Source organism: Ailuropoda melanoleuca, chromosome 4 (assembly GCF_002007445.2).
Source record: "Ailuropoda melanoleuca isolate Jingjing chromosome 4, ASM200744v2, whole genome shotgun sequence".
In the NCBI taxonomy this organism is placed as follows: domain Eukaryota; kingdom Metazoa; phylum Chordata; class Mammalia; order Carnivora; family Ursidae; genus Ailuropoda; species Ailuropoda melanoleuca.
In genome coordinates this window covers 4298042-4320323 of record NC_048221.1, presented here as the reverse complement: position 1 = coordinate 4320323, position 22282 = coordinate 4298042, and the positions used below count along the sequence as shown (strand labels likewise).

The window sequence follows — 22282 nt, the reverse complement described above, 5'->3', positions numbered from 1 at the left end:
CCATCCCGTCACTCAACGTGACGACTTTGAGATTCATCGTGCCGTTGCAGGCATCGATAGCTTGTTCTCCGTTTCGCTGGGTTGTGTTCCACTGTACAAATGCACCACAGTTGGTCTGTCTGGGAAATTTCCTCTTGGTGTTCAATGTCAAATTCATACTAAAGCCTGTAAGAGCGGAGCATAGGGTAGATGGAGTGAGTTGAACAATAGTGGCATTCCCCGGACACACTGTCTTCACTAGGCACGGTGTGCAAATTTATAGGAACTGATGTGCTTTCCAGGGCTTACAAATGTTATCACAGTTTTTAAATGATGCATAAGTAATAGAAGAGGCATGTTTCTATAGAGGGCCGCCATCTACACAAGTCGCTTAAGAAATGAAAGTTTCTCTTTCTTTTTTTTTTTTTTAAGATTTTATTTATTTATTTGAGAGAGAGAGAGACAGAGAGCCTGAGCAGGGAGAGGGACAGAGGGAGAGGGACAGGCAGACTCCCACTGAGTGCAGAGCCCTATGCAGGCCCGATGCAGGGCTCAATCTCACAACCTGGAGATCATGACCTGAGCTGAAATCAAGAGTCGGATGCTTAACCGACTGCGCCACGCGGCCGCCCCAAAAGTTTCTCTTCATCTTCCTGTATCCCTCACCTCCCATGAGGAAAGAAAGCACTGTTAATAATGTAATTTGTGTCTTTCTAGACCTTTTTAATGAACTTACCTATTTTATAATATATATAGCTGCATCTTTTTTACATAAATTTATTCTTGAAGTATTTGGGAGCCTCCTACGTGCCAGGCATTATATAGCTTGGAGATCTTTTTTTTTTTCTTTTTAAGATCTTATTTATTCAACAGGGAGAGAGAGAGAGAGAGCTTGAGTGTGGGCAGGGGAGGGGAGAGGGGAAGGGAGAAGCAGGTTCCCCACTGCACAGGGAGCCCGATGTGGGGCTCAGTCCTAGGACCCTGGGATCATGACCTGAGCTGAAGGCAGACGCCTAACTGACTGAGCCACCCAGGCGCCCCTCTTGGAGATCTTTCTCAGAGAACGCACTTCATTCTTCCTGATGGCATCATAGCCTCATAGCAGGGATGTACCATAATTTAATGATTTCACTGCTGATGAACATTTAAGCGGTTTGCCATTTTTTGTGACTTCAAGTGATGCCACCAGGGATATGTTACCCTTATATCTAATTTTTCAGTTTTATTGGGATAAATTTTATTTACCTTAAACTTGGCCCATTTAAAGTGTATAAGTCAGTGGATTTTAGTATATTCTCAGGTTACATACCCATCACCACTGTCTAACTCCAGAACGTTTCCATCACTCCAAAGAGAGGCTCCATCCCCATTAGCAGTCACCCCACGGCCCCCTTCCCTAGGCCCTGGCACCTGCTTTCTGTCTGGATTTGCCTGTTCTGGACATTTCACATGGACAGAATCATACGATATGTGTGTGGCCTTTTGTGTCTGCTGGTTCTCTTACTGAGCATCGTGTTTTCAAGGTCCACACGCTATGGCGTGAGTCAGAGCTTCACTCCTTATGGCCAAAGAATATTCCGTTGTATGGATAGACCACATTTTGTTTCATCAGCTGATTTGGGTTGTTTCTACTTTGGGGCTACCATGAATCCCGCTGTGATGGACACTGGCATCTAGTGCTTGGCCATTTGCCTCTTCAGACGTGTGTGTTTCTCCAGGATAAATTCTGAGGGAGAAGTGAAACTCGGCTTCTAGCAAGCTCCTCATTCTCTGACTGTGCAGGCTTGGACGTGTCCCAGGCTTTGAGGGGTGCTCGGAGGCCGACCCTGCTTTTGGGCAGGAACCCTCCGCTTCCCCCGCAGCCAGCCTGAGGTCTGCACGGAAGGACGGGATTCCTGAGCAGGGACAAGGGGCGGTGATAAAATGTAATTTTCACAACCGTAAGGCAGCAGTATTAAGTTGGAAGGAGAGCTGCTCCATTGGCTCGACAGAGAGGAGTATGAAGTATTGGCCAGAATGACGAACCCCACAAATATACCCTGGAATGAGCCTAGCACACAGCACGAGGCGCTCCCTGAGGAGTTGATCACGCTTGCTTGTTTTTGAAATCACAAATAGCAAAGCGCATCACTGCTTCTAGAGTTTCAGATAGTTAAATAGGCCCAAATCGGCAGATGCTCTTGGCCACCGTAAAACAGTGTGAATTACAGCCGCGGCATTAACTGACATTTATCGAGCACGTGCTCTATGTGCGGCTAGCAGTGAAACGCCTCGCTCTGTGGGCTTCATTTTCTTTTTTTTTTTTTTTTTTTTTAAAGATTTTNTTATTTATTTGACAGAGAGAGAGGGCACATAAGCAGGGGGAGTGGGAGAGGAAGAAGCAGGCTCATAGCGGAAGAGCCTGATGTGGGGCTCGATCCCACAACGCCGGGATCACGCCCTGAGCCGAAGGCAGACGCTTAACCACTGTGCCACCCAGGCGCCCCAGGCTTCATTTTCTTTAGCGCAGTGACCCACAGAGGTAGGCAGCCTTTCTTTTCTCCATTTACCAATCAAGAACTGGAAGCTCCGAGAGCCTTAAGTGCCTGGCTGCCTGTAGCCAGCTAGAAGGAGGACGGTGCGGGAGTGTTGTCTTATTTATCCAGTGTCGTCGCTTTGCTCGTGCTGCGTGTCAAGGAGAAGACACGTAGGCCCTGGACGCTTGCCCCTGTTGCGCACTCAAGGGGCAGAAGGTGCTGGTCCGGGAGGAGAGGAGGAGTGAGGGGAAACACAGCAGGGAGGGCGCTGACCCCTCGGTGCTTCTCTCTCTCAGCGAGCACCCCTGCCCTAGGTGCACCCTGTTGCAGCTACCCCCACCTGGGCCCAGCAGTCCCCGTTTTTGGGCCAAGGCTGGCTGCTTGGGGCAGGGCTGCCCTTCCTCCATCCTCTTTCTGTCGGCTGGAGCGTTGACCTTGACTGGGGCGCTGCCCAGAGCCCCCACGGCCTGAGGAGGCCCATCTCGCGGCCACAGGAAGTCCTCGTGTGCTTGGCCACAGTCACGCACAAGAGAGGACAGAATGCACACTTCGTGTCGGCGAGAGAGAGAAGCATCTGGCAGCTTTCTGCTGGTGTCCTGCATCCCCACAGACGCTCTCCTCACCAAGGCGCACTGAGCGAGTGGCCGGGTAGATGCCTCAAATCCCCAGAGAGGGCCAGTCAGCCCGCGCCACTGAGGTCAGCCATCCACGTTTGATTGCATCTGAAGCATGAAATTTGCGTCGTGAGAGAGATTTGCCTTTCCCAGGGTGCCGTCACGTCTTCGTTCTTCCAGTTGGTAGTAAGCCTCAGAGGGCTTTTTATAGGTTCAACCTGACTTTTTTCTTTATCCCAATAGTTTCAAATTTCATCTGGATGAAAATCTCTCAAGTATTTATCTTTTAAAAAATCACCCTGAGGTCTTAGCGAATGCTTCTCAAATTCAGGGACGGTCAAGATCACCCAGCAGCTAGGTGACTTCAGCCCCGAGACTTCTAGAAAAAAGCAACGAGGAGTGGAAGCAGTGTTGGACCTGGGAGGACCTGAGAGGGGCCTGGGGTGGGGGGGTGGCCAGGGGAGGCCGCTCACTGTTACTCGAGTTACGTTTCCAAGGACTCCTCTCTGTGGCTCTTGCCACCTTCCAAGCAGAGTTAGAACATTTTATTCCAGTTTTTTCCCAAGATTTCTCTTTTACTCTGCTTGGGGAGCTGGCTTAATACAGAGCTGGGAACGGAGATCCAAAACCAGCAGCTCACAAAGCTGGGCATTTGTGCGGGACAGTGCGAGCGGCTCCCCGGTTCCCTGCCCCACAGTGCCGCCCAGCCGCGCACCAGCCGAGAGCGTCCGCTGAGGAAGACGAGGGCCCATTGCAAATCTTTATGCGCTAGAAAAGCCAGTTAAAACATTTTCAAGGTTTTATGGCGCCTTTTTAAATTAAAAAAAAAAAAAGAAAGCACATTTCCCTCCAACCTTATCATTAGGATGCCTTTCTAAAATGGACTCAATTTTAGTGTATCTTCTTAGAATTAATTAGGGTTATTTTTAAAACCTAAAATATCTCCAAGATTTCTCTCTTTGGATTTAATTAGAATAATGAGCTTAACATTTTTTTAAAGCTGTTTTGCACTGGGGTTGATGCTTTCACGGGGACAGAAATAGAATGTCCATTTGTTCTCGTATGACTGGACAGCAGAGACTGGACGAGGAGGGAGAAGACAGGTTGGAGAAACATTTCCAATTCTGCCTTTCGTTGCTTCATTTTCATTTCCTCAGTGATCCCTGGGTCCTGCTGACGGGATCTCTGACTAGATTCTCGGTCCCAGGCCCCCCGAGGGGCAGCTGTCCCCCGAGACCTAGGGCCACTGTAGGTGAGAGCGCACCATGTCACCAGCCCAGGGCTGCGTGCGCTCGTAGCCCCAGCCGCCGGCCTCTGCCTCTCCCACAGCAAGCTTCCCGGCCATACTTGTTTATCTTACATTAAATTTTGGGGTAATCTTGCATAGTTCAAGCATGACTTAGCAAGAAGTACACTTTTGTTTTTCAGTGTGACCCTAGGACTTCTTATTTAAGCTTGCATGTTTCTACGTTGACATGGCAGACAAATTGGGCATATTAGAACTAATCTCTAGGAATATTGCGGCATGGAAGGATCAGATGTTTTGGTGGATTTGTAAAAGGGCATATAGTCATTCTAAAGGAAGCAATGAAAAGAGCCAATCGTGTGTGGGGTGCAAACGTGAAGAGTGGGTTCTGTAAGGCTGTTGGGGGGAAACCACAGGGTGGGGGCGAGTACGGGGCTGGCTCAGTTCATTGTAACAATACCACAGACCAGCGGGCTTCTAAACCACAGAAATGTACTGTTCCCACTTCAGAGATGAGGTGCCGGCACGATCAGTGAGGACCCTCCTCTGGGCCACAGACTTCTTGCGATGTCCTCACGGGGTGGAAGGCCGGAGGGAGCTTCCTGGGACCTCTGTTATAAGGGCACTCACCCCATTCATTAGGGCTCCACTCTCATGACCTAACCCCCTCCCCAAGAGCCCCCCTTAACACCTTGGGCATTAGGTGTTCCCACATATGAATTTTGGGGGAACACAAACTTTCAGACCCTTGCATGGTGAGATGGGCTCATCCCCAGCTCCGGCGCGCCCTTCTCAGCCTGGGCTCTGATGTGAGATCTGCAGACCTGAGTCATCTTGTACGATGTCTAGTTCCCATTCCAAGGCTTCCAGCCTTCCTCCTCGGTGAGGTTAGAAGCCTCTCAGCAGCCTTTGCAGGGGCTGGCGCTTTGGCTCTCTGGGGCTTGAGTAGACTTAGGAGGGCCCTGGAATCATCACATGGGGATCCTGTGGCTGAGGGATGGGATCGAGGACTGAGAACTCCCGAAGATGACTTGGGGAAACCCCACCCCCCTGCATCTGGGTTGAGGCTCTGCCTTCTGTCCTGGGCTGGTGGACAAATGTCCATGTGAAAGTTCTGGCCAACCCCTCCTCTCTTCTGCAAGATCTCTCCATCCCATCCCGTCCACGCACCAACACACCACCAGCCATTCTCCCCTCTCTTTCTCGGGCACCCAGTCCCTCCCATTGGGTCCTGCCCATCCCAGTGCACACCTGCTGTTATTTCTTCCACTTCAGAAACCCTCTCTCAACTGGACTTATCCTTCCAGTGGCCATCCCCTTCCTCTCCTTTTTTTTGCAGCAGAGGTGTCTCAAGAGCTATGTGTGCCTGGGGTCTCCAGTTCCACAACTCTTGGTCACTCTTGAATCCATGTCAATCTCTGTGGACTTTGCTTACAGGGTTCCCCTGGAACTGCTCTCTCGTGCTACAGCGATCCATCCAGTGGCCAATTCTCAGCCCCCAATTCAATCAACGCTTGGGACACCACTTGCTTGTACTTCTTTTCAGTCTCATTTGCTGGATTTCCTCCTCTTCAGGATCTCTAAATGGTGGAGAACCAAAGAGCCCAGCCCTCGGCCTCTTCTCTGCTCTCCTTTGATGAGCTCAGCCAGGCTCATGACGTTAAATAGGCCATCAATACACTGATGGCTCCAGCCCACATCACCTATACACTGCTGGCTCCAATCCACATCCTGAGACACTACACATCTATACATCTGTATACTAATGGTCTAGCCCAGGTAATCTGTACACTGCTGGCTCCAGTCCACATCCTGAGACACTACACATCTATACATCTGTATACTAATAGTCTAGCCCAGGTAATCTGTACATTGCTGGCTCCGGTCCACATCCTGAGATACTACACATCTGTATATCTGAATACTAATAGTCTAGCCCGGGTAATCTGTACACTGCTGGCTCCAATCCATATCCTGAGACACTACACATCTGTACATCTGTATAGTAATAGTCTAGCCCGGGCCATCCGTACACTGATGGCTCCAGCCTACCTCTTGCCCTTAGGCCCTCATGTATATACTTGTTGATTTTCTCAGCATCCCAACTTAGTGTCTAAGAGCCTCTCACACCTCGCACCTTTAAAACTCCACTTCTGAGTGCTCTCCAAGCCTGCTTCTCCTGCGATTTTCCTGCTCTCTTCCTTTCACTTGACAAAAATCTTCGAGACACTCTTGACTCCTTTCTCTCACGCTCCACATTCAGCCCATTAGCAAATCCTACTGACTCTGCCTCCAGTATTTATCCAGATTCTGGCTGCTCTGCACCCCTCCGCTGCTGCTATCCAGGCTCAGCCACGTCACCGTCTCTCACCTGATCATTACACTACCCTCTTAACTGCTCCCTCTGTTTCCATCATTTTCCTTCTTTGCCTCTTCTCAACCCAGCAGCCAGAGGAACCTGGTTAAACCCAAGTAAGGTCTGGGTCATCCCCGGGCTGAGACCCTCTGATCACTTCCACTTCACTCCAAGCAAAAACTGAAGCCTGTATGATTGGGGGGGGCTTTCCCCTCTTTCTTATTTCCTGGCTCACTCAGCTCAGGTCACCACCCAGGCATGGTCCCACCTCAGGGCCTTTGCACTGACTATTCCCTCCTCAGGAATGTTTTTCCCCCAGATATCTGAATGGCTCATCCCTCACTTTCCTTGGGTCCTTCATGAATCTTCTCAGGGAGGCATTCAGCACTCCTGTAAAAATTGCAACCCCCACCTCACCCCAATACTCCTCTGTCTCTGCTTCATTTCCCCTGGCATCTAGCACCATCTGACCTACTATAACTTTTCTTATTTTATTTACGGTCTCTATCCCCCCCCGCCCACTTCCCCCACCTACTAGAATATAAGCTCCATAAAGGAAGGGAATTTCATCTGTTTTGATTACTGGGCAATGCCTGGCCCATGCTAGGCACTCAATATTTTTTATTGAGATCAATGAATAATGCATGTAGGACTGCCTACCGTGTCAATCCTCTTTCCAGAGATGGGGTTTGGGACCCTCACAGCTGTGTGTCAGAGCCTCCCTTCAGATAGGGCATCCAGGCCGAATTGGCAGTGTCCCCCAGGCGGTGGGAGCAGGGCTGCTGGTGGTCTCACCTCCAGGCTGGAGATCAGCGTTACCGCTTTGCCACACATTAATGGCCCAAGAGTCTAGCTTCAAATCCTCTATCTTCCTGGAGCCCAGGTTCAGATTTTAACCCTGTGGAATCTGCTTCCCCTTATTCTCAAGGAGACATGTCCATTCCAACCTGTTTATTCTAAGAGCATCTCCTAGATGCTTTCTTATGAAAATAAAGTTTCTTTGTGTCAGTCATGTCTGTCTCAAAGGCCAGGTTTTGTCAGAGGCCAAACCTGGGCTGAGAGTTACAAGAGTATTGCCCTAATCACGCACAAGTCTGTTAGTGCCAGATGCCTTTATAACCCAAAATGTGGACCCAGTGTGGCTAGAGCCGCCTGCTTCCCATTCTGCCAGCATGTTTTAAGATCCTTGGCCATGCTCCCCATCCCCGCCGCCAAGTAAGACCATCCCCTTAGAACTCTGCCCTCCCCTTACGAGATGGGGTGCTGTCCTCTTCCCTTCCAAGTTCCAAAGCCCGAACTTCTCTGGACAGAGCCAAGGCTGAATGGGCTTTGAGGTTAGCTTAGGGTTTTTTTTGTTTTGTTTTGTTTTTTTTCTCCTCTGTGGGTCAAGATTGGCCAACATTAGGGACCTCCCTGTCACCTCTTTCCGGGGCTGTGTGTCCCCATGCTTCCCAGGCCTGGCTTCCTCTTCCTCTTCCTCTTGCTGAGTGGGGCAGGAAAGAGGAGGCGCAGGGACTCCAGATGCTCTGGGTTCCTTCCCACAAAGTCCCAGGAGGCATTTCTAATGCTGAGTCAATGATGTGGTTTGCAACCTATTTATCTGCACACATGACATTTTCAAAAGTCTTTTAAATTAGGTATCTACTCCTCTGTTCTTACCTCTTTTTCAAATATCTCAATCCCCAGTTTGTTTAGTTTGTATAACCACTGCCCAGAAAAGCTGTGTGCAGCTATGAATATCCCACATTGTTTGCCCGATGAGAAATAAATTCTTTCCTCTTGGAGAAAAAGGCACTTTCTCCTCCTGGCACCAGGAAGGACTGTAGAAGGCCCTGCTATGATGCTGACCGTGGGGAGAGTTGGTCCTCCTTGGGTTTTGTTATTTCAGAACAAATATGGTAAACTGTTTCCCCCTTGGTTACTATAGAGAAGAGATTATTTGCCTTTCTCTTAGGGCTTCTGAAAATAATAGATTACATATTTGGGAGGGTTTTTTTTTAGATCTGGTTAATGTGAGATAGAGGGGATTGCTCCGGGGATGACATTGTTTGGTTTGGGAAGTATTCTTGCTGTTGCCCAGCAACAGGCTCTTAGAGACGGGAGTGGACTGCGTTGTCCCTGGCAACCGTTGTTACTCGGCAAACAATGAGGGCCGGCAAAGAGCGCCAGGACCGCGGACTCCAGGTTTTAATTGAACATCTGCATCTATTTTTCTCTGACGACATTATGTTTGAGTTTGATTTGCCACGACAGGTAGACCCGGATCCACCTGGGGTCTCCTTGGAAGAAAGCACGCTGTCATTTTGACATCTCATCCTGTGTAAAGCAAGAGAAGCTGATGGAAGGGGGAGAAAAAACAACTTTCAGCCATTTGACTATGTCGTAGACTGCTCTCCACTGGAGATTTATTTCAGTCTTAAGTGGAATTTCTTTTTTTTTTTTTTTTTGGATTGAATTCCTTGTGTTTGTAAAATCATTACCTGGCCAACCTGCTTCTCGAGTGCTTTCTAGCTTGACATTTTCCTTGCAGCTGCTGGAGAATATCAGAAAAGCCAGGACTGGAACCCAGGGGGCCACACGGGGAAACAAGCATCACACATGAGCTTGGCTGGCAACAGGAACTGGACCCAGAGCCTTCTGGTTCTTTAATGTTCCTTGCTCTTCCCGTTAAGAAGTTGGCTATTCAGGTGACTCTCAGGGGAACGTGCATACTACGCTTTCTTGGGGAAGCAGGTGTGTCCCCACTACCAGGAGTGGGACACCCTCACCCTGACCACGGGCACTTTGCAGCCACTGGGAGGCTTCTGATCAAGACAGTGTCCCTCCCCACCTCCTCCTCCGCGAGGCAGAGATAGCGAGTGTTTACCAGGGCTCGTTGCTTGGGTAAACACTGCCCCTGAACTTCATTCAAAGCTGGTGACACATTTCTTCCCCCCCCCTCCGCCCCACCCTGCGCGCCCCGCCCACCCGCCAGGGCTATAAATTGGGAAATGTTAGTCAGTGCAGGTTTTTGGTGGGGACTTGATCCTGCCGTGTTCATCTCTCTCGAATGCAATCTGTCTGTCTAAGGCAGCAGCAACCGTAGCAGCGCCTCCTGTATCAGAACACAGCGCCCGCGGTCAGTCAGACAGCTCCGGGGTGAGATTCGCTTTAGTTGTACCGATTGGTCGTTTTTTTTTGTTTTTTGTTCTGCCAGGGCAGTTCACTCTGTAGCTGAATGCCCCGAGAAAATGTCCTTGGTACTTTTGTGCCAGCATTCCAGCTAATGGCTCGGGACCATGTATCTGAACAAGCTTCCCAACTTTCTTTTGCAGCCAAAACATATAATGGGATGTCATTTGTGTTCTAGAACAAACAAAAGCAGGTCATATATATATGGGTGTATATACACACACATATATATATGGCAAGCTCGTTAGCCACCAGCCCTATGAGGTGCAATAATTCAGCTCCAGTTATGTCAAGTGTTCGTGGAATCAAAATGAGTAAGTTCTGACTTACACAAAGATTCCCCAGAAGATTAATGTGAAGACAGGATTCTTCCTGAAACCTGTAGCAGCAGGATAGCTGGAGATCAATTTTGTGCTGAGAAAGATCAGTCCTTCCAAAGAAATGCTACTGCACTCTCCAGGAAATGAGTTTATACCCAGTTCCAGTTTGGGCAGGCCATTTTTCAGGAACTGTTGCCTCATTTATACATTTTCTTTTAAGGGGATTATTTAAAAATTTTCCCCTCGGAGATCCCGCCCCACATCAGGCCTTGCAGCTTGGGCAAAGCGCTTAACATCTTTGGGTGCCTTCATCCCGCTGGGGAAGGTGTGGGGCCGGCTGGTCTCTTAGGGCCCCTCCAGCGCGGCCCCATGTTAGGTGAAGCTCCTGATTTTCAGCTCGGCCCTTCCTCTGCTCTTGAAACCCCGGAGTCAGGGGTGACCGGAGAGGAGTGGGGGGGTCACTTGGAAAGGTCTCAGGTGTGATGTTGGAAGCAGGAGAAAAGCTGGCCTCTTTGCCTGAGTCAGCTGTGGAGGTCCTGCCCATTGCTTATGCGTATTGACCATTCCTGGGAACAGGAAGTGCCCTTGTCACCAGGCAGCAGCGTCCAGTGTGGGGTGGGGTCAGCGGGCTCAAAGTCAGGCAGATGCCCTTCAGGAGGGAGCTCCTGGCTGGCCCCTGGTCCCTGCCTTGCTCCTTCTCCCTCAGGCTGTAGGGGGCGCTCTGAAGGCTTTGTTTTCTTGAGGACTGGCCGGTCCAGGAGCCTAACTGCACAACTGGGAGATAGGAAGCAGAACCCAGAGCAACGAGCGTGGAGAATGGCTTGGTTAAGTTTAGAAATACCAGCTTTAGCGAGGCTGTGGCGTTAGACCAGTGGTTCTTAAAGGGGGTGTCTCTGACCCTCAGGGAACACTGGGTGGTGTCATGTTTGGTTGTCGTGACTGAAGAGTGGGTGCTCCACGCATGTCCCCACCGTGTTCCGGACACCCCACAGAGAACAGTCTGGCCCCAAACGTCTGGAGTGGGGAGGGGGACAAATGGTGGCTCAGAGCAGGGCTTCTCAAACTTTAATGCGCATAATGTCCTGGGAATTTGGGTTGAAATGTGGGTTATAGTTTATGAGCAGTTCCAGAAAAGGCAAAGCAGTGCCTCTCACCCACTGCTGACTTTGTCCCCTCGGGGGCATTGGGTTTTCACAACTGGGGGTGCTCCTGGCATCAAGTGGGTGGAAGCCAGGATGCTGCTCGGCCCCCCACAGCCAAAAATGACCCAGCTCCAGCGACCACAGGGCTGAGGCCAGGGAACTTGCACTAGATGACGGGGGGCTGGGTGGCAGGCTTTAATCTCTGGGCACAGTGCTACTTGGGTCCAGCCTGAAGCTGCCGGTGGCGGCTCCGTGCTCCGTAACCCTTCTGCTCTAGCTAGCATGGTGGGGGGGGGCAGGTACTTTGAGGTCCTTGGCGCTCTCCAGGTGAGTCTCAGCCTTGCTCTGTGAGGTCACATCCATGCCATCCTGGCAGGCGCCATCGGCCCCATCCTCACCATTACTGAGACACCAGTCCCAGCCTCCAGGGGCCCTCCACGGCAGAGTGGCCACCAGCTTCCTCCTTGCCGCCAGTCGGGACCATTGTAGCCATGCCGGCCACCCTCGATTCTTCAGAGACGTATATTGGCAGAGGCAGCCCAGCACCATGGCCTGCACTCAGGCCCACGGTCGTGCACGCCTGGGCTCGGAGCCCGGCACGTTGAATTCCATTTGGATGGAACTGGGGGTGCCCGAGGGGTCGGCAACCATCCCATTCAAACACTGCATCCGAAGTGAGAGGAAGCCTGGCTTTTCCATGGAGTGCCAGGGAACTGTGTGCAAAGCAGAGGCAGGGTGGGGAGGGCTCAGAGGACCGAACATGCCCAAGGGGGCAGGGTGCGTGGGCAGAGGGACTCGTGAGTTGGAAGAGGGCTGAGAGGGACACGGACAACAAACTGGACAGCAGATGGCCTCAGTCTGCAGGGGCAGGGAGTATGCCCAGCTGGACGGGGGGCACCCACGGGGTGCTTGTGGGGCAAGATGAGAGGAAGAGTGCTGTCAGGGCCATTATCAACAGGTCCCTTCCAGTTCCTGAGTGGCATTAACTTTGACCTCTCTGAGCCTCAGTCTGTTGTTGTTTCCAAAATGAGGATGATAGGCTCAGTCAGTGGAGTGTGTGACTCTTCATCTCGGGGTTGTGAGTTTGAGCCCCATGTTGGGGGTAGAGAGGACTTAAATAAATAAACAAAAAATTTTTTTAAATAAAAATAAAATGAGGATGATAACGGACTCATTTCCCGAAGAGTTAGGCAAGATCCCGCGTGCAGCCTGCTTCGCCCGGAGCCTGGGGCACGACTAATGCTGAGCGACATCACTGGCTTCTGCCACCGCAGGTGTCTTCAGGGTCCTCCTCTCCTTGCCACGAGGTCGTACTTTATTTATCCGGCACTGGCTGGGGTCCGACCCATCACTGCACTTCATCCTCCCCACCCATTTGTCAGATAAGGAAACCGAGGCCACGGCCACAGTCTGTGACGGAACTCAGATCTGAACTCCGTTGTGTCCGAGCCCACAGCCTGTGCCCGTCGGTGCACCGGCCACCTTAGCATGTATTCTGAACTTGTGCCTGCCGTATTTATGCGACGAAGGCTGCTGGGTCTTTTCTGCAATGGAGCTGAGATGCAGCAGCGGGCCGGGAAGTGGGAGGGAGCCAGGGGTCCGTTCCTGGGACGCACTCACAGAGCAGGGCTCTGAGGCTAGCTCTGAATAAGGTCTTCGTGTCAGAAGGTCTGGATCATCCATAGCAGGCTGGGCTGCCTCATGAGTGTGAAGGACACGCCTGGAACCCTCTGGGGCATGATACTCAACCCTTGATGCCAGAATGTTCTAGATACCACCCCCCCCCAGTAGTGAGACTCCCGTTAGTCCTCGATTTAGAACATGCAGTGCTGCTCTGGAGGCTGACCCAGAATCTCCAACATGCGAGGAAGAGGCAGGGGTTGCCCTAGGTCCCTGGGAGGTGGTTCCCCCAGAGGAGACCTCAGGGCTGTGTCACCACTTAGACGTGGCCCGGCGGCCAAGGGAGATGCCCGGTGACTTGAACTAGTCCAGTGGCTTAGGAAACATGGAAGAAGCAGCAAGTTTGAGAGACAGAAGTTGCCTTTTGGGTTTGTCGGAGACCAAGTCTGGTGGCGTTTAAGTAATTACAGAGAAGCGGTGGAATGGGGTTGCCTGCCAAAAGCATATTTGCTGGGTGAAAATGTCGGTGAAGGCTGGGTGGTTGTTTAATTCACATTTCCCCCTGAATCCATGACATTGTAAGGGGCAACTAAAACCAAACTGCATGTGAGCCGATGTAACCATACCTTCATTTGGACAATTTTTAAAATTAATAGTCAAATCACGTCTCTTTAAGAGGAAAGTAAGTGGTTGTTTCCCCATTACGATGGGGGGTGAAAGGCCACTGTCCTTTGAGATCAGAATAGCCTGTACCACCGAGGAGGACAGAAGGAGGACAGGAGCCTGCGGCTTCAGGGGGCCCCACCCCCGAGTCCTGCCTGGAGACCTGCAGATGCCAACTTCCAGGGTTCGGGCCTGCTCTGCTGGAGAGCGAGCGAACGTTTGGCCACGGAGAAGAAAACAGGAACAGAAGCCCAGTTCTTACCAACAGAAAAAGGAATTTGAATTCTGTAGATACTTTATTCCAGAGTAGCTCGGGGCCAGTTCTGATCCTTCCAAGTCCATTGCTGTGGAAAAAAAAAAAAGTGAAAAATTCAGGGCTGACAGGGCACCCGGACTGGCTTAGGAAAAGAGGGAATAATGGGCCACCCTCACTGGAAGTTGAGACTCGATGGTCCTAGGAACGGTGGGTAGCCTTTCCCGGGCCTGGCCTTTTCAGCCTCTAATTCCCACTCCCACCCAGCAGACTGCAATGCCCTGTTATCCTTCCTGTACCTCACCTGCCTGCATGTCCCTTTCACTCCAGGCCCGTCTGTCCAGCTCATTTCTCAGACATTGCACCTCTCTCAGACATTGAGAACGGGGACTCTCAATCGGGGCAGTCCTGTCCCCTGGGGCACATTCACCTGTGTCTGGAGACTCCCGGCGGAGGGAGGTGCCTGGTGTGAAGTGGGTGGGGGCCAGGGACGCTGATCAGTACCCCACGGTGCCCAGGACGCCCCTTCCCCTACGGAGAACAACCTGGCCCGACATTAGCAGTGCCCGGGCTGGGAGCCCTGCCTCGGTGCCCACTGGTGAGTGCCTTGGCTGTGATCCAAGCGCAGGAAAGGATGTGGTTTCTACCATCGTGCAGTTAATGAAGACACTTTTCAGCAAGGAGGAGATGGACATGAAGTTCTCCAAACATCCGAGTCTCCTCTCAGTGCCTGGAGCTGAGCAGGGCTGTCCTGAGGGCCAAGTCCCAGCCCCAGGCCAGCAGGCACCATGCGGACATAATCTACAGCTCTCATCACCTGCTCCTTAGACCTTGCACTCAGAGGGAAGGGGATCCAAGAGAAGCAAATGGACATGACTTCTTCTGGTCACCATACTGCCACTTGGAATGTCAACACAAGCATCCGGGCAGACCGGGTTTGAGACAACCGGTACTCTCTGAGAGCATTCTGGACTTGTCGCTGCTTGTTCGTGGGGAAAATAGGAATTGCTTTCTCAGGGGCCAGGAGAGCCTGGTGCCATCCAGATGCCGCCACGCGCCAGGAGAGCATGAACTGATAGCTTTGAGGAGGCCATGTGTCTCCCCAAAGGAAAAGGGAAAGGCCATGTGTCTCCCCAAAGCGGAAGTTAACTGGCCAATCAGAGCGAAGGTAACTAAAAACCTGCTGTGCTTGCTCTTGCTCATTACCCTGTCACCCCGAAGGTGACAAGATGTTTTCTAAATACCAGGAGACCTATGTAAGGCAGGTGACCCCTCCGCTTGGCATATGGAGGAACAGGAATAGAAATGAGATTGCTTCAGGTCGTGGTGAGTCAGCGCCCGCCAGGAGCAGGGCCCAGAGCTGCCCTCAGCTTTTTCTGCATTTCCTTTCCTGTCATTACTGGTTACTAGGCAACCGGAGTATTTTCCTGTAAACAGAAGCCTCTTCCCTTTGTGCCCAGGGGCAGATCCATTCATAGGGCTTGATCCCCGGCTGCTGCCTGCCAGTCCCTCTTGCCCCTCACTGATACTCTGGGGAGACCTCGCACAGGCTCCCCCTGCTGAGTGTCCCCGGCAGCATCCCCCGATCTGATGTGCCTTCTCCACCACCCAGTGAGGCCGCACTTGCCCCCTTCATTCCTCAAGTGTGTCTTCATCTGGGACCAGATGGCCAATGAAACGTGTGAGGCTTATAAACAACACACTGGGTGTGTTTCTGAGCCAGGGGGAGCTTGGGGCCAACCTTGCCAAGCTGGGCAATGGCTCGTGTCTGAGGCCTCTCCTTTTTATTGGCCATCCTGAGGCCCCTGGGACCAGTCGAGAGTGGCCACAGATGAAGGAGGTCAGAGAAAGCATGCTCGGGCCCCGGCTTTGGGCAGAGAAATAGGAGAGAGGACAAACGAAGCTGATCAAGTAAGCAGGGAAGACAGTCCCTGAGTGATTCCCACCCAGTTCCTGTTGCACGTTCAAGTTCAGGGCAGAAGCACAGACCCACGCATTGACCTACCAGAGTGTGTCTAGGGGTCTCGGGTGACTGCCATCACTGAGGAGCCTGACCAGCAGAACTGAGGGATTCCCGAACTTCCCACTCAATGTGGCAGGTTGGTGCCCTTGACTATGGGGCCAGCCGTCTCCCTTCCCCTGTTCTGCCAGGTGGAGGGGTCACTCAGATCCAGGCCTACACCTTCTAGAAGGACCACCTGACCTACTGCTCTCATCTCCAAGGGCTGCTAGCACAGCAGACCAGAGCTTGTGGAGAAAGGCAGTGATAAGACATGCTGGCACTTACCCTTTGGGGCTGAAAACTGATTGCCAGGTAGGTTTTTTATTTAACTTTTTAGTATGGAAAACTCAAACATCTACAAAATCAACACACAGTGTAATGAACCGGGTGCAGCTATCACCAGGCTGTACACTTGTCATCACTGTGCCGTCTCCTGCCACTTACACCCACCGCCCCCCGCCCTTCACTCCATGATTATATTTTTACACCGGTTTTCAGGTTAAAATGTACATACCGTAAATGCACAAATCTCGACTGTGTAATACTGACAAGTGGGTATTCCGTGTAATGCATACCCTATTCTCATGGAGAATGTGTCCGTCCACCTCCCTGGGAAGTTCCTGCCCGTCCCTTCCCCCTGGGTTCCTGCCTCCTCTACACTGATCTGATTTTTCTTCTAAACCTCGGGTTAGTTTTGTCAGTTCGACATCTGTACTCTTTTGGGTGGTTTCTTTCACTCAGCGTAATGGCTTTGAGATTGACCCGGGCGTTGTGTGTATCGGAGTTCATCCTTTTGTATTAATCAGTAATATCCATGGAGTATTCCTCTATTAGCTTTTTAGCCGCATCTCTTGTATTTTTTTTTTAAGTGGTTGCTTTAGGGATTACAATCTGCATCTTCAATTTAGCACAGTCTACAATTTCTCATCTCTTCTCCTGATGATGGGCATTTGGGTTACTGCACTTTTTGGCCCTTATGAATAAAACTGCTATAAACCTCTGTACAGGGCTTTGTTTGTTTGTTTGTTTTTTGTTTTATAGATATGTTTCCATATTTCCTGGATGAACACCTCAGAGAGGAATTCTGGGCTAAAGGGTGGACTTAACTTTCCAGAAAACTGTCAAACTTTTTTCTGACATGGTTGTATGATTTTACATTCCCACAAGTGTGTGAGAGATACGATTTCTCCCTGCGCTCACATTGTTGAGAGACTTATGTTAGCCATTCTAGCAAGGGTTTACTGGTATCTCATTGTGGTTTTAATTTGCATTTCCCTAGTGACTAACACTGTTGAGCGCTGTTTCATATATTTGTGGGCATCTGGATATCTTTGTGAAGAGCCTGTTTAAGTCTTTGTCCATTAGGTTGTCTTCTTCTTATTAAATTGTAGGAGCTTTTTACATATTGTGGATTTAAAAAAAAGCCTTTTTGTCAGATACATGTTTTGCAAATATTTTTTGCAAAGCCCAGACTGTGGCTTACTGATTTGTGTGTGTGTGTGTGTGTGTGTGTGTGTGTGTGTGTTTTAAGAAGTTTATTTATTTAGGGGCCCCTGGATGGCTCGGTCGGTTAAGCATCTACTTCTGGCTCAGGTTATGACCCCAGAGTCCTGCGATCAAGCCCCGTGTCTGGCTTCCTGCTCAGCAGGGAGTCTGCTTCTCCTCCCTCTGCTTCTCCCCCTGCTCATATGCTCTCTCTCGCTTTGCTCCCTCTCACAAATAAATAAATAAAATCTTTTTTTTAAGTTTATTTATTTATTTTTTAGGTAATCTCTATACCCGACATGGGGCTCAAATTAACAACCCTGAGATCAAGAGTCGCATGCTCCTCCAACTAAGCCTCCAGGTGCCCCTGATTTGTGTCCTTGAAGTCTTTTAATGAACAGAAGTTTTCAGTTTTCACAAATCTAATTTATCGAGTTCTTTGGTCATACTTATTACTTTCTGCATTCTGACTAAGAAACTTTTGCCTGTGCCCCTATGTTTTCTCTTAGAAGTTTTATAGTTTTAGTTTTTATTCGTAAGTCTATGATCTAATTTAAAATCATTTTTGTGTGTGATATGGATAGGGATTGAAGTTCATTTGTTTTCTTCTTCCCATGTGAATATATCATTTGTTTAAACAACTTTCCTTTCCCTGTTGAATTGCTTTGACACCTTTGTCAAAAATCATTTGAGAAAAGGAGCTGGGGCTTCATTAGGGGGAAAAAAAGCAGTTGAAAATGTAAGTATGGGTTATTAGTTTTGTATTACCAACTTTGATTTATTAATATTTTATATCATTTTTGCATATGAGTTCATGAGAGACATTGGCCTAAATATTACTTCTCTTGTAATATCTTCATCATGTTTTGGTATCGGGGTTTTGATGACCTCCTAAAATGAGTGAAGTATTCCTTTCTGTATTTTCTGATGGAATTAGTGTATTAATTCCTTTTTCAGTGTTTTATAGCACTGAACAGTGAAAGGCTCTGTGCCTGAAGTTTTCTTTGTAAGGAGGCTTTTAATAACGTATTCAATTTCTTTGTTAGATGTGACATTCACATTTTCTATTTCATCTTGTGTCAGTTTTGGTATGTTGTGTTTTTCCCAAAAAATGTTCATTTGATCTAAGTTGGTGAATTTATTGGCTAAAGCTGTTCATAAGAGATCCTTATGATTTTGGTTTCTATAAGGTTTGTAATGGTATATCTCATTTCATTTTTTATATTGGCAATTTGGGGTTTTTTTTCTTTTCTTATCAGTCTTTTATAGGGAATTGTCAATATTTTTTCTAAGACTTTATCTTTTTTAGAGAAATTTTAGGTTCACAGCTAAATTGAAACGAAGGTACAGAGATTTTCCATGTACTCTCTGCCCTCACACATGCCTAGCCTCCCCCTTTATCAACATACCCCACCAGCGTGGTGTATTTGTATATGAGACTTGAACTGACGTGAGACGTCATCATCAACCAAAGTCCATGACTGCTATCAGGGTTCACTCCTGTTGTTGTACATTCTGTGGGTTTGGACAGATGTAAAATGACACATATCCACCATCACAGTATCACACCAAGTAGTTCCTCTGCCCTGAAAATCCTCTGTGCTCCACTGATTCGTCCTTCTTTCCCCTTAAACCTCTGGCAACCACCGATCTTTTTACCTTCTCCATAGTTTTTCCTTTTCCAGAATTGTCATATAGTTGGAATCATACAGCACATGTAGATTTACTTTTACTTAATAGTATGAATTTATGTTTCCTCCCTGTCTTTTCATGGCTTTTAGAGCTCATTTCTTTTTCAAAGAAATTTCAGTTTGGGGGAAATTTTGGTTCTGTCATTTTCTTCATGGTTTGTGGAGTTTTCTCATCTTTTTTTCTTTATTTCCTTTTTCTGCTTAAGTTTAGTTTGCTTATCTTTTTATAGCTTCCTAAGGCTGAAACTTAAATGATTGATTTTTTTTTAAAGATTTTTTATTTATTTATTAGAGAGAGATAGAGACAGTCAGCGAGAGAGGGAACACAAGCAGGGGGAGTGGGAGAGGAAGAAGCAGGCTCATAGCGAAAGAGCCTGATGTGGGGCTCGATCCCATAACGCAGAGATCACGCCCTGAGCCGAAGGCAGACGCTTAACCGCTGTGCCACCCAGGCGCCCCTAAATGATTGATTTTTAAGCCTTTCTTTCTAATTTGTTTAAAAGCTTAGGGGCGCCTGGGTGGCTCAGTAGTTAAGTGTCTGCCTTCAGCTCAGGGTGTGATCCTGGTGTTATGGGATCGAGCCCCGCATCAGGCTCCTCTGCTGGGAGCCTGCTTCTTCCTTTCCTACTCCCCCTGCTTGTGTTCCCTCTCTCTCTGGCTGTCTCTCTCTCTGTCAAATAAATAAATAAAATCTTAAAAAAAATAAAATAAAAGCTTAACATCTCCCTCTAAGCACTGCTTTAGATATATCCCTAAATTTCAATATGTGTTGTTTTCATTATTGTTCAGTTCAAAATATTTTCTAATTTCTCTTATGGTTTATTCTTTGCCTATTGGTTATTTTAAAGGTGTATTTTAAAATTTCTAAATATTTAGCATTTTTCTAGACATTCTTACTGACCTCTAATTTATTCTTTTGTTGTCAAAATACATATATGCTCTGTATAATTCAATCTTTTGAAACTTGTTTTGTGGCCCAGAATATGACCCATCTTAATGAATATTCCTTGTACATTTGGAAAGAATGTGCAGGTTTGGGTTGTTGTGCTCCATAAATGTCAGGTCACTGTGGTTGATAGTGTCACCCAGATAAATCCTTACTGGTGCTTTTGTTTAGTTTCTATCAAAATTACTGAGAGAAGAATGTCTGAAATCTCCAACTGTGGCTCTTGATCTATTTTTTCCTTTAGTTCTGTTAATTTTTTCTTTGTGTATTTTGAAGCTATACTACTAGGTTCATACACTTCTATAATGATTATGTCATTATCAATTTATCAGGATGAAATGTCCCTCCCTCATTATCTCTGGTAATATTCCTTGTCTTCAAGGAATTTTGTCTCATAATTACAGCCACTCCAGCTTAATTAGAGTTTGCATAGTATATCTTTTTCCATTCTATTACTTTCCACCCATTGTGTGCCTTTGTATTTAATGAGTGTTTCAGGGTGCCTTGATGGCTCAGTCGGTTGAGCATCCAACTCTTGGTTTCAGCTCAGGTCATGATTTCAGGGTCATGGGATTGAGCCCCTCATGGAGCTCTGCGCTCAGTGCAGAGTCTGCTTGGGATTCTCCCTTTCCCTTTCCCTCTGCCCTCTCCCCCCACCACCTGCTTACATGCACTCCCCTCTCTCTTTCAAATAAATAAATACATAAAATCTTTCAAAAAATTAAAAATAAAAAGAGGGTTTCTTTTAAAAAGGTAGCATATCATAGGATCTTGGTAGTGGTTTTTTTTTTTTATTGAGGCTGACTAGTTCTGTCTTTTCATTCAAATGTTTAATCTATTTATACTTAATGTAATTATTAATGTATCTGAATTTAGGAAAGCCACTTTGCTATTTGTTACATCTAGTTTTTGTTCCTATGTTCTTCATTAGCTGCCTTTTTTGAGGACAAATATGTTTAGCATTTCATTTGCTTCTTCGTTAATCTTTAAGCTATATGTTTTGGGGTTTGGGGTTTTTTTTAGAGATTACCATAGGGATTACATAATGTATCTTTAATTTATCACAAATAAGACTGCTACATGTTGTAAAATACAAGAACCTTGCACGTCTTATTCCATTGACCCCTCCCCATTCCTTTGTGCTATTATTGTTGTATAGATTACCACTACATATGTTATAAAAACACACAACAGAGTGTTATAATTTTTTGTTAAATAGATGTATTTTAACGAAATTAAGAGAAGAAAAAGAAAAAAATACAGTCCTTATAATTACCCACATATTTATAATTTCAAGTGATCTTTATTCCTTCTCGCGGATCCAAGTTTACCATCTGGTGTTATTTCCCTTCACCCTGAAGAACTTGCTTTTGTGTTTCTCATAGCGTAGGCAACAAAATTTCTCAGGTTTTGTGTATCATAAAATGTCTTTATCCTGCCTTTTTTTAAAGAATAGTTTTGCTGGGTATAGAATTCTAGGTTGACAGCTTTCCCCCAGCACTTTAAATATGTCATCCCGTTGTCTTCTGGTCACCGTTGTCACTGGTAGGATGTTGCATATCATCCATGCTATCGTTCCTTTTAATATAATATGTAGTTTTTCTCTGGCTGCTTTCAAGATTTTCTTTTCCTTTTTTTTAATTTTAGCAGTTTAACTGTGACACATCTAAATTAGTTTTCTTTGTATTTATCATTCTTGGGCTTTGTTGAAATTCTTGGATCTATAAGTTGAGGTCTTTCACCAAATTTAGGAGATGTTTGGCCATTCTTCAAATATATCTTTTTTCCTCTCCCATTCTCTCCTTTTCTTCTGGGACTTCAGTTACATATGTGTTAGATTGCATGTTCTGTTCATTTTTCTCCAATTTTTTCCCCTCTCAGTTCTTCAGATTGGGTTCCATTGATCTCTCTTCGAGTTCACTAACTCTTCCTTCTGCCATCTCTAATCAGCTGTTTGTGTAGTCAGTAAAATATCCAGTTTAATTATTGTACTTTTCAGCTCCAGAATTTCTACTCATTTTTTAAAATAGTTTGTCCTCCTCCCTTGAGATTCCTATATGTTCATTCAGTGTGCATATAACTTCCTTTAAGTTCTTGGATGTATTTTTAGTAGCTGCTTTATCTGCACCCCTGGATTATCTTGGTTTGGTTATAATTGACTCCTCCCTCCTTTTTCTTGGGTATGGGTTGTAGCTATTTTTTCTCATAGTTCATGGTCTTTATTGAGTCCTGCATATCATGAATGCTATGTTGTAGAATTTCTGGATTCTGCTCTGTT

At 47.6% G+C, this 22282-nt stretch overlaps 1 protein-coding gene across 6 annotated transcripts in view; it reads left to right on the top strand.

Annotated features, from left to right (window-relative positions):
* RFX2 (regulatory factor X2) overlaps nt 1–22282 on the top strand; it is a 90152-nt gene that overhangs the window by 24093 nt on the left and 43777 nt on the right. The window contains exon 1 of one of the 6 annotated variants that reach the window (XM_034657607.1): nt 9708–9849. The exons of the other annotated variants lie outside the window; for them this stretch is intronic. The gene's annotated coding sequence lies outside the window, so the exon portion shown is untranslated. Of the gene's footprint in view, nt 1–9707; nt 9850–22282 lie in introns of those variants that run through there. 6 annotated transcript variants of the gene reach the window in all.